The sequence below is a fragment of the Haematobia irritans genome, chromosome 1 (assembly GCF_050003625.1).
Source record: "Haematobia irritans isolate KBUSLIRL chromosome 1, ASM5000362v1, whole genome shotgun sequence".
Classification (NCBI taxonomy): Eukaryota; Metazoa; Arthropoda; class Insecta; order Diptera; family Muscidae; genus Haematobia; species Haematobia irritans.
In genome coordinates, this window is record NC_134397.1 from 120,379,439 (window position 1) to 120,392,641 (window position 13,203).

Here is a 13,203-nt window from a genome sequence, read left to right on the forward strand (position 1 = left end):
GCAGTCTTCCCTCTGAGCTCTCGAAAACTTTGCGATATTAAAAAGAGCCTTGAAACTTTCGTTTTCCGTAACAGGCTTATAATTTAGTTCATTGTATCACACAATTTTGGACAAAGAGTCTAGTAGAAATTTATCTGGGGTATGAATATTTCTTACAATTTGGTGGATGAACAAAAGCAATATCTTTCTAGTCACTTAATCACTATGACACCCAGAGCGTATGAGTAATAGAGTTTGTTATGGACTTGGAAGCGTATAATTGATCATAATTAAAAAAACCGAAACAATTGAAAAATAACGCAAATGATAGCAGTAATATACAATCAGAAGAAATTATTTCTTGATATTCTAAAAGACAAATACGTAACAAAATGAAATTACTTTGTTTCTTTATAAAAATACTGTCAAATGAAGTTCACCGTTAATTTATGAATATTTCTTACAATTAGATAGAAGAACTAAAAAACTTAGTCATTTAATCACTATGACTGCCAGAGCGTATGAGTAATAGAGTTTGTTATGGACGAGAGTGCGTATAATTGATATTAATTGGGTAAACAGAATTAATTGAAAAACAAACTCAAATGATATCATTAAACTATAGTCAGAAGAATTTCTATCTTTATATCTTAAAATAGCTAAAAAAATTGTAATAAATAAATTCACATTTTTTTTGTTATAAATCTACTGACAATTGAAGTTCAATATTAATGTATTTCGCTGCTATCCTATTCCCTCACAACTGTTCAACACATTACTTTTAAATGCTATGGACTTAATTTAGCCTACCATATACTAAAATTGCAATATACATAAATACACATATTTCAGCACAATTTAGTATGCCTTTATATTTCCGTTTTTATGTACCCTTTTTTTTACTTTCCAAATGTTGTACTGTTTTCCAAAAATAAACGCCATAATTACTTTTTAAAGCCTTCTCCACATCAAATTGCCATAATATCGTCACAATTTATATGTTTATGGCAATGCAAAGGCTCGTAAAATATATATGGAGGCACTGAGAATCGTGTATGTATTTTTAAAGAGTGTTTTTTTTTTGTCAAAGATGGTTTAAGCTGTTTTTGTTGATTACCAACGAAATACTGAAATATTTATTATCCTGGAGCTGTACATAATATTCATCGGTATGCAATTGAAGTAGTGAATAAAATGAGAAAATAAAGCAATTGTTGCAAAGCAGATATTTAATGCATATTAAGAAAAAAATCATAATATTCGTAACATAGTATCAAATGTGGATTTCACTAGACCATTAACAAGCTAAAGGAGTACGTGGGTGCAGTCCGATATTAAAATTAAGCTCTCAAATTACGAATTGCTCTCAACATTTAAAATGAACCTTTGAAAAATTCTCATAATTATTTTGACGGAATAATAGTAATAATCATACGCCACCTAAATACATATTACAATAATATTTGTCATATCGTACCACTCGGTTATTAGCAATTTTGTTGCTTCAAAAGATGGCAATAAAATGTTATCATAATAAATTTTCGGACCCTTTGGTTGACTAAGTAATGCAGACATATTTGCTCTGAAAAGCACAAGTCCATTACGCCTTGGGTAATTCTGCATTGAAGGTATTGTGAATTTTATTGTTAGATGATGATATGGTCTTTGGAAACGTGTACTATTTATATATTTAACATATTAATTATTCAATATATATATATTTAAATAACGTGTACTTTATCAAGAACGGTGAATTAGTAACATTTTAGGTTAGAAAAAATCTGAAGGAGAATTTTTAAAAGACAATATTGTTATTGCTATTATTCTTCATATTCTGCAAATTGGACCATGTACCGTATACTTATTGGCAATAGTTATAAATAAAAATCCGCCATATAGATCACATAATAATATTAATTATGCGACACCTACTACGGTCTATCATTAGCAGAATTATATTGAATTTTTGAAACGTCAAATATACAAAGCAAAGCAATTCTGCACAATTAAATACAAAACAGCTATTCGAGAACATATCAATTCCAATATTTCATCATATACATATCATAGCCAAAAGTGTCCGTTTTTTTTAATCAATGCCAAGCAAATAGACAATCAAATATTTTCACATTATTTTATTTATTTATTTTTTTAAATACTGCAATCACCATTCAGAATATTTTTTTTCTGCCGATTAAGGACACATGATTTTATAGAAAATTTGAAAAGGGTCAGGGTTGTCACTACGAATTTTAACCATCGTTGAAAAAGGTTTTGGTGTTTTGTCGTTAAACCCTAAAATAATAATTTATTCACAAGAAATGTTATGTTTCCAAAAACTTATGATTTTACTCTTTGTATTAGTCTCTTCCTATTTTTTTGTTTTGTTTCGAGAACTGTATTGTTTTAATTTTATTAAAAATGTAACATGTATCGTATACTTGTTGGACATAGTTAGAAATAATAATTCGCCACATTGACCACATAATATTATCAAACATACGACACCTGCTACTATTTACCATATATATATGAATTGAAAAGGCGCAAAAATATTAATATGAATAATATTTTAATATAAATTTCAATACAAAATTCGAGGTCTTGAAGCTTAGCCATCCTTGAGGCTATAAACCTTCATTTTTTTTTTAATTTTACTGATCAAAATTAAAAATATGTCAAAGAATACCAAATTTTAGAATGAATTAAGATTTGTTTGAATGAACTTCGAATTATTTCCTTCAAATGGCCGATAAAGTCATTTTTACCAATTCGCGGTCAAGGCCAAAGAATTGAGATCCTGAAATTTTTGGTGTCCATTGGATGCTAGAAATGTAGCAAGTAGCTATCTTTTTTAAGCTATTCTTGGTTAAGTCCTTTTGGAATGTCCATGATCTGTCCAGAGCTTCAGTACTGTATTCAGGACATTTTATTTATTCGGCATTTTTTAACACCACAGGCCATCGGCCATTACGGCTGCCTACAACATTACCATCGGCGGCGCTTGAATTCTGATGGCCCACCCAAGGTGTAAATTTTCAGCTGACCTCTTTGGTAAGTAAACCCAGTCATTTTGTTTTTCACAAACTGCTCAATTTGTAATGGCTTCTCATTGGCTTCACTTTCGTGCAAGTGAAGCAACTCCTTGGCTCTTTCCAGTCTAACTTTTTTCTGTGCACCGGTGAGCTCTTGCATTTTTTGGAACTTCCGTGGCAAATCTCAATATTTTCAATATGTTGCAACCGTTCCCGCGAAATGTTCAGGTCACTAGCAAGTTTTCTACTACTGCAACGTGGATTTCGATCAAATCGTGCCATCACTTTTATGGTGCTGTTGGCGCGTTGCGACACTGCCAGTGTCACCAGTGACAGTCTGCTATATTAAATAACCCAATGAATTGAATTTCTGAATGTTTATGCTCTACTTTTGCATATGAATGGATTTTCGACAGTTTGAAAAATTCATAATCTTGAATAATCGTGAAATTCTTCAGCATACTAGAATTGTTGATGTGCGTATAAATTCCGGAACGTACCTTTACCCCTAAACATCAGCATACATGTATAAATATTCCGCCCTGTATTAATTACATTTCTGAAAGCTTGTGTTCTTCGTTTGAAAAAAAAAATGACTTTTCAGTTTTTGACATTCATAGCCGAAGGCGCTATCTTATCTTCATAGTATTCCTCATTTTATACAGCGTATAAACAATATAAATAATAAAAAAACTTATACGCCACATTGGTCAACAAGTTAATAGTTATCATACGCACTATAGTCCTTTTTAGTTTTGGCTAAATTTATTTGGGAAAATTTTTAAACCTTTCAAATTATATATTCCCAATTTAAAACAACTAAAAACGTGCATAAATTATAAAATTTTCAGTTTAATAGAATTTTTGATAGATGCACATATCAATTCTGGAACGTACCCAACTGACGACGATTGACTTTTTTAGTTTGTGAAATTCATAGCTGGGAGCGTGATATTTTTTCTATAGTTCTTCATTTCGTAGAGCGTATAATCAATATAAATAATTAAGAAACATATACGCCTCATTGGTCCACAAGTTAATAGTAATCATACGCAATATAGTCCATTTTTTAATTTTGGCTAAAATTTGTTTACGAAAATTCCAAATCGTATACGCCACATTGGCCAACAAGTTAAAAATAATCATACGCCATATATTATTTTTTATGTTAACTACAATCAATTTTCAAAAAGTTGCCAGCCCAATTAAAAATCTGTTCAAAAACTTTTTGTATAAATTTTGAATTGTTAAGCTTTCCAGAAATTCCATTCCTCCCCCCAACTACCTAAATGTCAAAGTAATTGCAATGACAAAATAAATAACCAAAAGAACAATTAAATAAATTTGGCAAACTAAAAGAAGAAAAAGAGAGCATACAAAAGCTCTCAACCACAAGCAAGAAATTTTCAATTATATTTGTATAATATCTAAAGCTACCGCAATAGGACATGCTTTTCAGCAAGCAAACAAAGCAAATCATGGCATTATTACGCTTTCACATTTCGCTAGTTTGAAGACGATGGGAAAAGAGTCGAAGGGAATAGGTGGCAAAGGAATGTAGGGATGAAATAGCATACAATGATGCAACAGAAATGCGAGATTTGTTAGTGGTAGTGTGGACAATACGTATACGTTTCCATGTACTAGGGTATATTTCATATATAGGGTATATTTCATAATATATCCTTTAGTATTTTCATATCAGAATGCATTTCTTATACTTTAGAATGTTTCGGTATGGTGAGGTCTTGGGGAGCACATTGAAAGTGCTGGCATACTTAGTTTTCACAGTGAAAATGAGAAAAAAGATGAGGTATAAAACAAACAAAAACCATAACCTGTAGAAGAAAGTCGGTCATGATAACGACAACAACGACGACGAAGACGACGATAATGATGATGATAGGAAAATGTATTTCCACAGCATAAAAAACGTGAATCGAAAATGAAACTACCACGACGCTTTCGTTGGAAAATGTTCTATTTGCTTTGCATGGCTAAAAATTGTTGCACAATGAAAAAACCAAGGTCCAGTGTCTGTTGCGTGTATGCATGGGAACTCGTAAAAGGACCTCATCATCCTCATATAAAACTACAATTTCTCTACGGTTTATTGTCCTTTGTGCTTTGCTTCTGGTTGCTTCTTTCCTACATTCAAGGGCCAGGGACTAGGAGAGTGAGTATAAAATTAGAATTGCTACTTGCCTGGAATGACATCGCGATAGACAAAAAGGGGTCAGATATGGTGATATTTACGCTTTTCCCATATAAAGCCAATAAACCATAAATTTAATTATACGCTGACAATAAGAGGATTTGTTCTCTTTCTCCATTCTTTGTGTGTAGAACAATTTTCTGATTTGCTGGCAAATAGTTTACTCCTCTACTCTTTCCACCGCCACAATTTGGCTCTTGCACAATATCAATCAAGAATTTTCTACTTGAGGGGAGAAGGATATAAGTCATCCTTTACATGCACCACTTGGGCAAAATGACATTGTTTGTTGGATGTTGGTTGGATTTAAAGAGGCTGAAATAAATTGCTTTTTCTTTGCGGGTAAGATTGAAGAAAATTTAGTGAATGCAAAAAGAAATGGATAAAATTATGAATGATATATTGGGGGTTTAGGAATAAATTACGCATAAACAATTAGAACATGTGCTTGACTTTTTCCCAAATGCAATTTTTTTATATGCCATTTAAGTTCCAGTGTTGCGTATAATTATTAGTTTTGCAATAGCACTAATACGCCCACTGGGACAACCAATTAATGTTAGTCATACGTCACCCCCAGTATAAGACTGGAATGATTTGTGCTAAATATTGGAATGAACCGAATCTGCTAAAACATCTAAAAATCCCCATAACGCGATATTTCAACGAATGCCTTTGTGCTTTGAATATTTTGTGAAAATAATGGCAAGCCATCACTTGGGTTGGCAAAAAGAGTACGAGCAAGAAGCATTTTTCATTGCCAATTCTAAACTGCCACATACAGTTTGCTATACTACTTTAACTTTCACCTACAAGAGTTTTAAAGTACTGATACCTAGTTGTGCTGATTGCTGGGATACACAGATTTCAACATATCAGAGTTTTGTCACAACATTCATTGTGAAAATCATTTATAGGATCTACTAATCAAGATTTGTTTTATTATTTTTTTTTTATTTTCCATTCGATAGTTGAGAAAATTTTCGATTCAACTCTTTTAATTAACTCTAAGCTTCCTCTCGACTACGAAAGCCCATAATTTTCTCTAAATATACATAACGTGATTATATTTAAATGCTATTTTGTCATATTTTCATACGTTATAGAAAAAAATTTGTATTAAAAATACTTATATGCATGGTCGGATAATGCTTTTAGTTACGTCACAGCCAGTCCATACTTTGTATGCAATTGTTTTGGAGCCTTCCTTTTGTTTTGTATGAAAAACAATTTAATTGTTTTGCTAATTATGTTTAAACATTTTCAAACGCCATGTGGGACATACAAATACTATGATTTGTATGCCACCTTGTACCAATGATGCGAAAAATAATAACTTATACGCAACCCATACCAAACTATCACAATTTTATCCCCAAACTAAAATGGGATTTATTTCTAAATTTCTAAAATAAATTTCACACATTTACATAATTTCCATGATCACAGGAAGTTGGAACAAGGAGAACTTCGATCATATCTATGGCTGCAGTCATATTCGATTTTTATAACAGGTTGGCTGATAAGTCCCCGGTCTAACAAAGAAAAACACATTTTTTGTCAAAATTCGTTTTTATTATTCAACATAGTTCCCTTCAAGAGCGATACAACGATTATAACGACCTTCCAATTTTTTGATACCATTTTGGTAGTACTCCTTCGGTTTTGCCTCAAAATAGGCCTCAGTTTCGGCGATCACCTCTTCATGGCAGCCAAATTTTTTCCCTGCGAGCATCCTTTTGAGGTCTGAGAACAAGAAAAGTCGCTGGGGGCCAGATCTGGAGAATACGGTGGGTGGGGAAGCAATTCGAAACCAAATTCATGAATTGTTGCCATCGTTCTCAATGACTTGTGGCACGGTGCGTTGTCTTGGTGGAATAACATTTTTTTCTTCTTCATATGGGGCGTTTTACCGCGATTTCAAACGCTCCAATAACGCCATATAATGTCACTGTTGATGGTTTTTCGCTTCTCAAGATAATCGATAAAAATTATTCCATGAGCATCCCAAAAAACCGAGGCCATTACTTTGCCAGCGGACTTTTGAGTTTTTCCACGCTTCGGAGATTGTTCACCGGTCGCTGTCCACTCAGCCGACTGTCGATTGGACTCAGGAGTGTAGTGATGGAGCCATGTTTCATCCATTGTCACATATCGACGGAAAAACTCAGGTGTATTACGAGTTAACAGCTGCAAATACCGCTCAGAATCATCAACACGTTGTTGTTTTTGGTCAAATGTGAGCTCGCGCGGCACCCATTTTGCACAGAGCTTCCGCATATCCAAATATTGATGAATGATATGACCAACACGTTCCTTTGATATCTTTAAGGCCTCTGCTATCTCGATCAACTTCATTTTACGGTCATTCATTAGGACAGCCTCGTCCTGTATAAAGTTTTCATGTGTTTCAATACAGCACTATGTTAACATGGAATCTTTGTACAAATAAAAAATATATTAAAAAAGGTGGTTAGGTGAACATCAGTGCTGCCGCTACTACTTCAATCGAAGTATTTTGCTTCATTTTCACAAAATTTACTTCGTCACTCCTTCTTCCAAAAATCTGCTTCACTTTTTGTTCTGCTTCAAATTTTTAAATTTTTCCCCATATTACTTAATTGTTTTTCCTATTCCTTTAATTACGATGAACAAGGCGGCTTTAATCATTGAATTATTAACCGATGTGGACCAATTTTTGCATGGTTGTTAGAGATCATATGCTGAAACCATGTACCAAATTTCAGCTGGATCGGATGAAATTTGCTTCTCTTAGAGTCCTCGCAAGCCAAATTTGGGGGTCCGTTTATATGGGGGCTATACGTAAAAGTGGACCGATATGGCCAATTTGCAATACCATCCGACCTACATCAATAATAACTACTTGTGCCAAGTTTCAAGTCGATAGCTTCTTTCGTTCGGAAGTTAGCGTGATTTCAACAGACGGACGAACGGATGGACGGACATGCTCAGATCGACTCAGAATTTCACCACGACCCAGAATATATATACTTTATGGGGTCTTAGAGCAATATTTCGATGTGTTACAAACGGAATGACAAAGTTAATATACCCCCATCCTATGGTGAAAGGTATAATAAAATGAATTCTATTGTTTTGTATGCTACTTCAATTTTATTCAATCCACTCCACTTTTTTCCAAAATCTACTTCTCTCAATTTTTCACTAGCGGCAGCACTGGTGAACATATACCAAAATCCCAGGAATTGCCGGTAAAACCCTATATTGGAGTTAAATCTTTGATGTTAAATATTTGATTATTAATAATTTATTTATATATTTAGACCGTTGACTTCACATTCCTAAATGTATGCATTTTCGGAAATAAGTGTATTGTGGATAGGGTCCAAATGAAAAAAATTACTTATACGCATCCCATTTTTGACAATTTTAACTAAAAATCTTATTTTGTGCAATGAACATTTTTTTTTGACCTAATATAACTTCGACACTCGTTCTTTTGCCTAATATGATATATTTAAATATTATTGATTATACGCTACCTGGTCCAACTGAGAAATTACTTATACGCAACCTACTCCCATTTATGACAATGTTAACGCAAAATCTCATTTTGTGCAATGGGATTTATTGCTGACCCAATAAAAATTCGACACACATATAAACACCATTTTTCACATCAAATCCTCTGTGAAATACATTTGCTCTCGACTTTTCGGTAAATGCATTACTCTATTCTGATATAATTTGATTAGAGGTTGAAATGGACACATAAATATAATTGATCATACGTGACATGGTACAATATATACAACATTTTAATAAAATATTCAAAACTCATAAAAGTGGATGAAATTGAAAGGATTTCTTTTTAATTATGAAAAATCATAAATGCACTATAACATAAAGGGTGATTCTTTTGAGGTTAGGATTTTCATGCATTAGTATTTGACAGATCACGTGGGATTTCAGACATGGTGTCAAAGAGAAAGATGCTCAGTATGCTTTGACATTTCATCATGAATAGACTTACTAACGAGCCACAACGTCGGATTTTCAGTGAATGGGCCCTAGAAAAGTTGGCAGAAAATCCGCTTTTTTATCGACAAATTTTGTTCAGCGATGAGGCTCATTTCTGGTTGAATGGCTACGTAAATGAGCAAAATTGCCGCATTTGGAGTGAAGAGCAACCAGAAGCCGTTCAAGAACTGCCCATGCATCCCGAAAAATGCACTGTTTGGTGTGGTTTGTACGCTGGTGGAATCATTGGACCGTATTTTTTCAAAGATGCTGTTGGAGGCAACGTTACGGTGAATGGCGATCGCTATCGTTCGATGCTAACAAACTTTTTGTTGCCAAAAATGGAAGAACTGAACTTGGTTGACATGTGGTTTCAACAAGATGGCGCTACATGCCACACAGCTCGCGATTCTATGGCCATTTTGAGGGAAAACTTCGGAGAACAATTCATCTCAAGAAATGGACCGGTAAGTTGGCCACCAAGATCATGCGATTTGACGCCTTTAGACTATTTTTTGTGGGGCTACGTCAAGTCTAAAGTCTACAGAAATAAGCCAGCAACTATTCCAGCTTTGGAAGACAACATTTCCGAAGAAATTCGGGCTATTCCGGCCGAAATGCTCGAAAAAGTTGCCCAAAATTGGACTTTCCGAATGGACCACCTAAGACGCAGCCGCGGTCAACATTTAAATGAAATTATCTTCAAAAAGTAAATGTCATGGACCAATCTAACGTTTCAAATAAAGAACCGATGAGATTTTGCAAATTTTATGCGTTTTTTTTTTAAAAAAAGTTATCAAGCTCTTAACAAATCACCCTTTACTTGATGTAAACCAGTACCGATGCGGCAGATAATCACCAATGCTATCAAAAATGATGCTAGTTGCATCGCAGTTTGAAAGAAAATGTATAGAAATAGTGCAATCAAATGTTAATACCATGCAGATTCTAATCTTCCTAAGTTTTTTTTTCTATAATTGCAAATGAATATATACAATAAATACAAAGTTTGATTTTTAGCTTATTGATTTTTTGTTTATTTTGCCAATTAATTTTCATATAAAATTTCTAAACACGGAGGATGTCTGTTTGTCCACAATATTTATGTGTCATGTGGAATATTTAAGTAATGTTGATTATACGTCACCTAGGCTAATCAATGCATATTGAAATAAAATAACTCATACGCAACCAGTAACTATTTTATGTCAAAAACACAATGTGGTTTATTTTTAAATCCCATATAATTTAAATTATTGAGACATAAAAAACTATTTTCACCCTCAAATCAATAATTTCCAAATTATATTCTTTTGTTTTTTTTTCACGATTTATTCATTATTATGAACTGATGAGATTATAGGCCTTAATATGCTTTTAAGTACTATTGAATTTACGTGACTTGGTTAAATTGTTAACAATACAAATAGATCTCTTAATAGGCAATTAAAATATCATAAAATGGATTCAGACATAATATAATAAAATGGAGTTTATTTTTAACAAATGATAAATGTATTTTAATTCTTTTCGCTAAAAACTATTTTGTTTGACCTAATAATGTTTTGCTTGACCCATCGACACAGAAAAAAATGACGTGTAAGACCCCACTAATATATACATAACATTTATTAAACTATATAGGGTTCAAATTGTTGAGATTTCATCACGTAATTCTTTCCATTTCCAGTTTTCATTCATTCATTTAAATTTCTCGCCTACTAATGATATCATCTTCAAAATTGATTACAAAACTCTTTGCTGGCAAAATCAACGGCGTCATAGGTTAGGTTAGGTTAGGTTAAAGTGGCAGCCCGATTAAATTTCAGGCTCACTTAGACTATTCAGTCCATTGTGATACCACATTTAACTAAAAGTACCTATTACATATGGGCACTTCTAGTCTTAACCACTGAACCTTCTCTATTATTTACTTTTGTGGAACCAACCAGATTGCTCCAAAAACATTAACAAACTGCTTAAGTTAACGTTTTCCAGGTCAGCCAGTAATCTAAAGCTATATGCTCCTAAAATTCGCTTACGCCTTACACAAAAAGCAGGACACTCACACAAGAGGTGTTTAATTGATTCCTTTTCCTCCACGTCATGACAGCTTATACAATAGTCATTATACTTCGCACCTATAGTTTTTGCAAATTCGCCTATCAGGCAGCGACCCGTTATAGCAGATATTAAGAGTGCTATCTGACGCCTTGAGAACACTTAGCATATCTAGTGTGCCGTTTAAGTTTAAATGGGGCCATATTTGCTTGGTGTCGTTACAACCCTTGCAATTTTCCCATCGAATATTGGCCATCATAACAGCCTTCTCACGCAGTAAGAGCTTGCAGGTGGCCAGAGGCATACCAACAGATTCTAGTTCCCCTGGAATATGTAAGGTAGTTCCTACACCCTCAAAAAAAAATCGCTTCTCTAACATATGTTCCAAACATATTTTGCAGGAAGCACATATATTATTGGATACTGCCGAAACATTAATATGTTCGTTTTATGTGAGCATATTATATGTTTGGAAGCATTTTGAGTCCAAAAATAGTATATGCTTGGGAGAAGTCCCCAAAGAAGATTGTGCTCATTCCCTCACATAATTTTCACTTCCACGAAATTTTTGAGTTCTTCGCATCTTTTTCTGTAATACAAATATGCTGTTGTTTTCAAATGTCTATTCTCTTGGTTCAGAATATTCATTCTAATATTCAAATTAAATAATATTTAGACTTAAGCATATTACATTTTTGGCCTTATCATGAAACAGTTTTCCGAAACAACATACAAGCGGTTTCACAGAAATTGCTCTCATTTCATTCTCTCGCTGTGTTATGTTGATATCTTTTTATTCAACCCTCCCGGTTTCCATCTCTATTTCTTTCTCTATACTAACTCTCTCTCTCTCTCTGTCGCTCTCTGAATAAAGTATCCCAAGATATATATGTTTACTTTATATATGTTTACATTCACACATATTATTTTTATGAAATATTCATGCCCCAAACATAATATATTCTAACATATTAACATATGTGTCCCAAACATTTTGTGTTAGTTTAGGAACATTACATGTTTGTACTTAAATGTATTGTGTTTAAAAATTGTGCCCGAAACACATTTTGTTTATATCGGAACATATGAAAAACATATTTTTCTAACAGTGTAGCCTTGCTAACACATCTGCTTCACAGTTCCCCGGTATGTTCCTATGACCAGGCACCCATATTAGGTGAATATTGTACTGCTCAGCCATCTCGTTGAGAGATTTGCGGCAGTCTATGGCCGTTTTTGAGTTAAGGAACACAGAGTCCAAGGATTTTATTGCAGGTTGACTGTCTGAGTATATATTAATGCCAATATTTGTTGGAACATTACTTCTCAGCCAATTCACCACCTCTCTTATTGCCAATATTTCAGCCTGAAAAACACTACAGTGATTAGGTAATCTTTTCACTATTCGAATTTCCAGATCTTTAGAATATACTCCGAACCCCACTCGTCCATTCAATTTGGAGCCATCAGTATAGAAATCTATATATCTTTTATTCCCCGGGGTCTGTGTACACCACGCCTCACTGTTGGGAATTAGAGTTTCAAACTTTTTGTCGAAAAGTGGTTTTGCCAGGGTGTAATCCACTACGTTAGGCACATCTGGCATTACTTTGAGGACCGAACTATGACCGTACATTTTTTCCGATCACAGCGATAGCTCGCGCAACCGCACAGCCGTTGTTGCAGCTGACTGTTTGGCCAAAATGTCTAAAGGCAATAGATGTAGCATGACATTAAGGGAGTCTGTTCCTGTCTTACTAAATGCGCCTGAGATACATAAGCTCGCCATACGCTGAACTTTATCTAAACAAGTCGGTTTCTGAAGTGCCGGCCACCAGACTACAACACCATATAGCATTATAGGTCTAACCACTGCCGTGTATAGCCAATGCACAATTTTTGGTCTTAGTC

General features: G+C 33.9%; 2 protein-coding genes across 2 annotated transcripts in view; both read left to right on the forward strand.

Annotated features, from left to right (window-relative positions):
- LOC142221722 (uncharacterized) overlaps positions 1-13,203 on the forward strand; it is a 293,735-nt gene that overhangs the window by 65,027 nt on the left and 215,505 nt on the right. The window lies entirely within an intron of this gene.
- The window catches only part of Syx1A (Syntaxin 1A), a 259,394-nt gene that overhangs the window by 46,480 nt on the left and 199,711 nt on the right, over positions 1-13,203 (forward strand). The gene's annotated exons all lie outside the window — the stretch shown is intronic.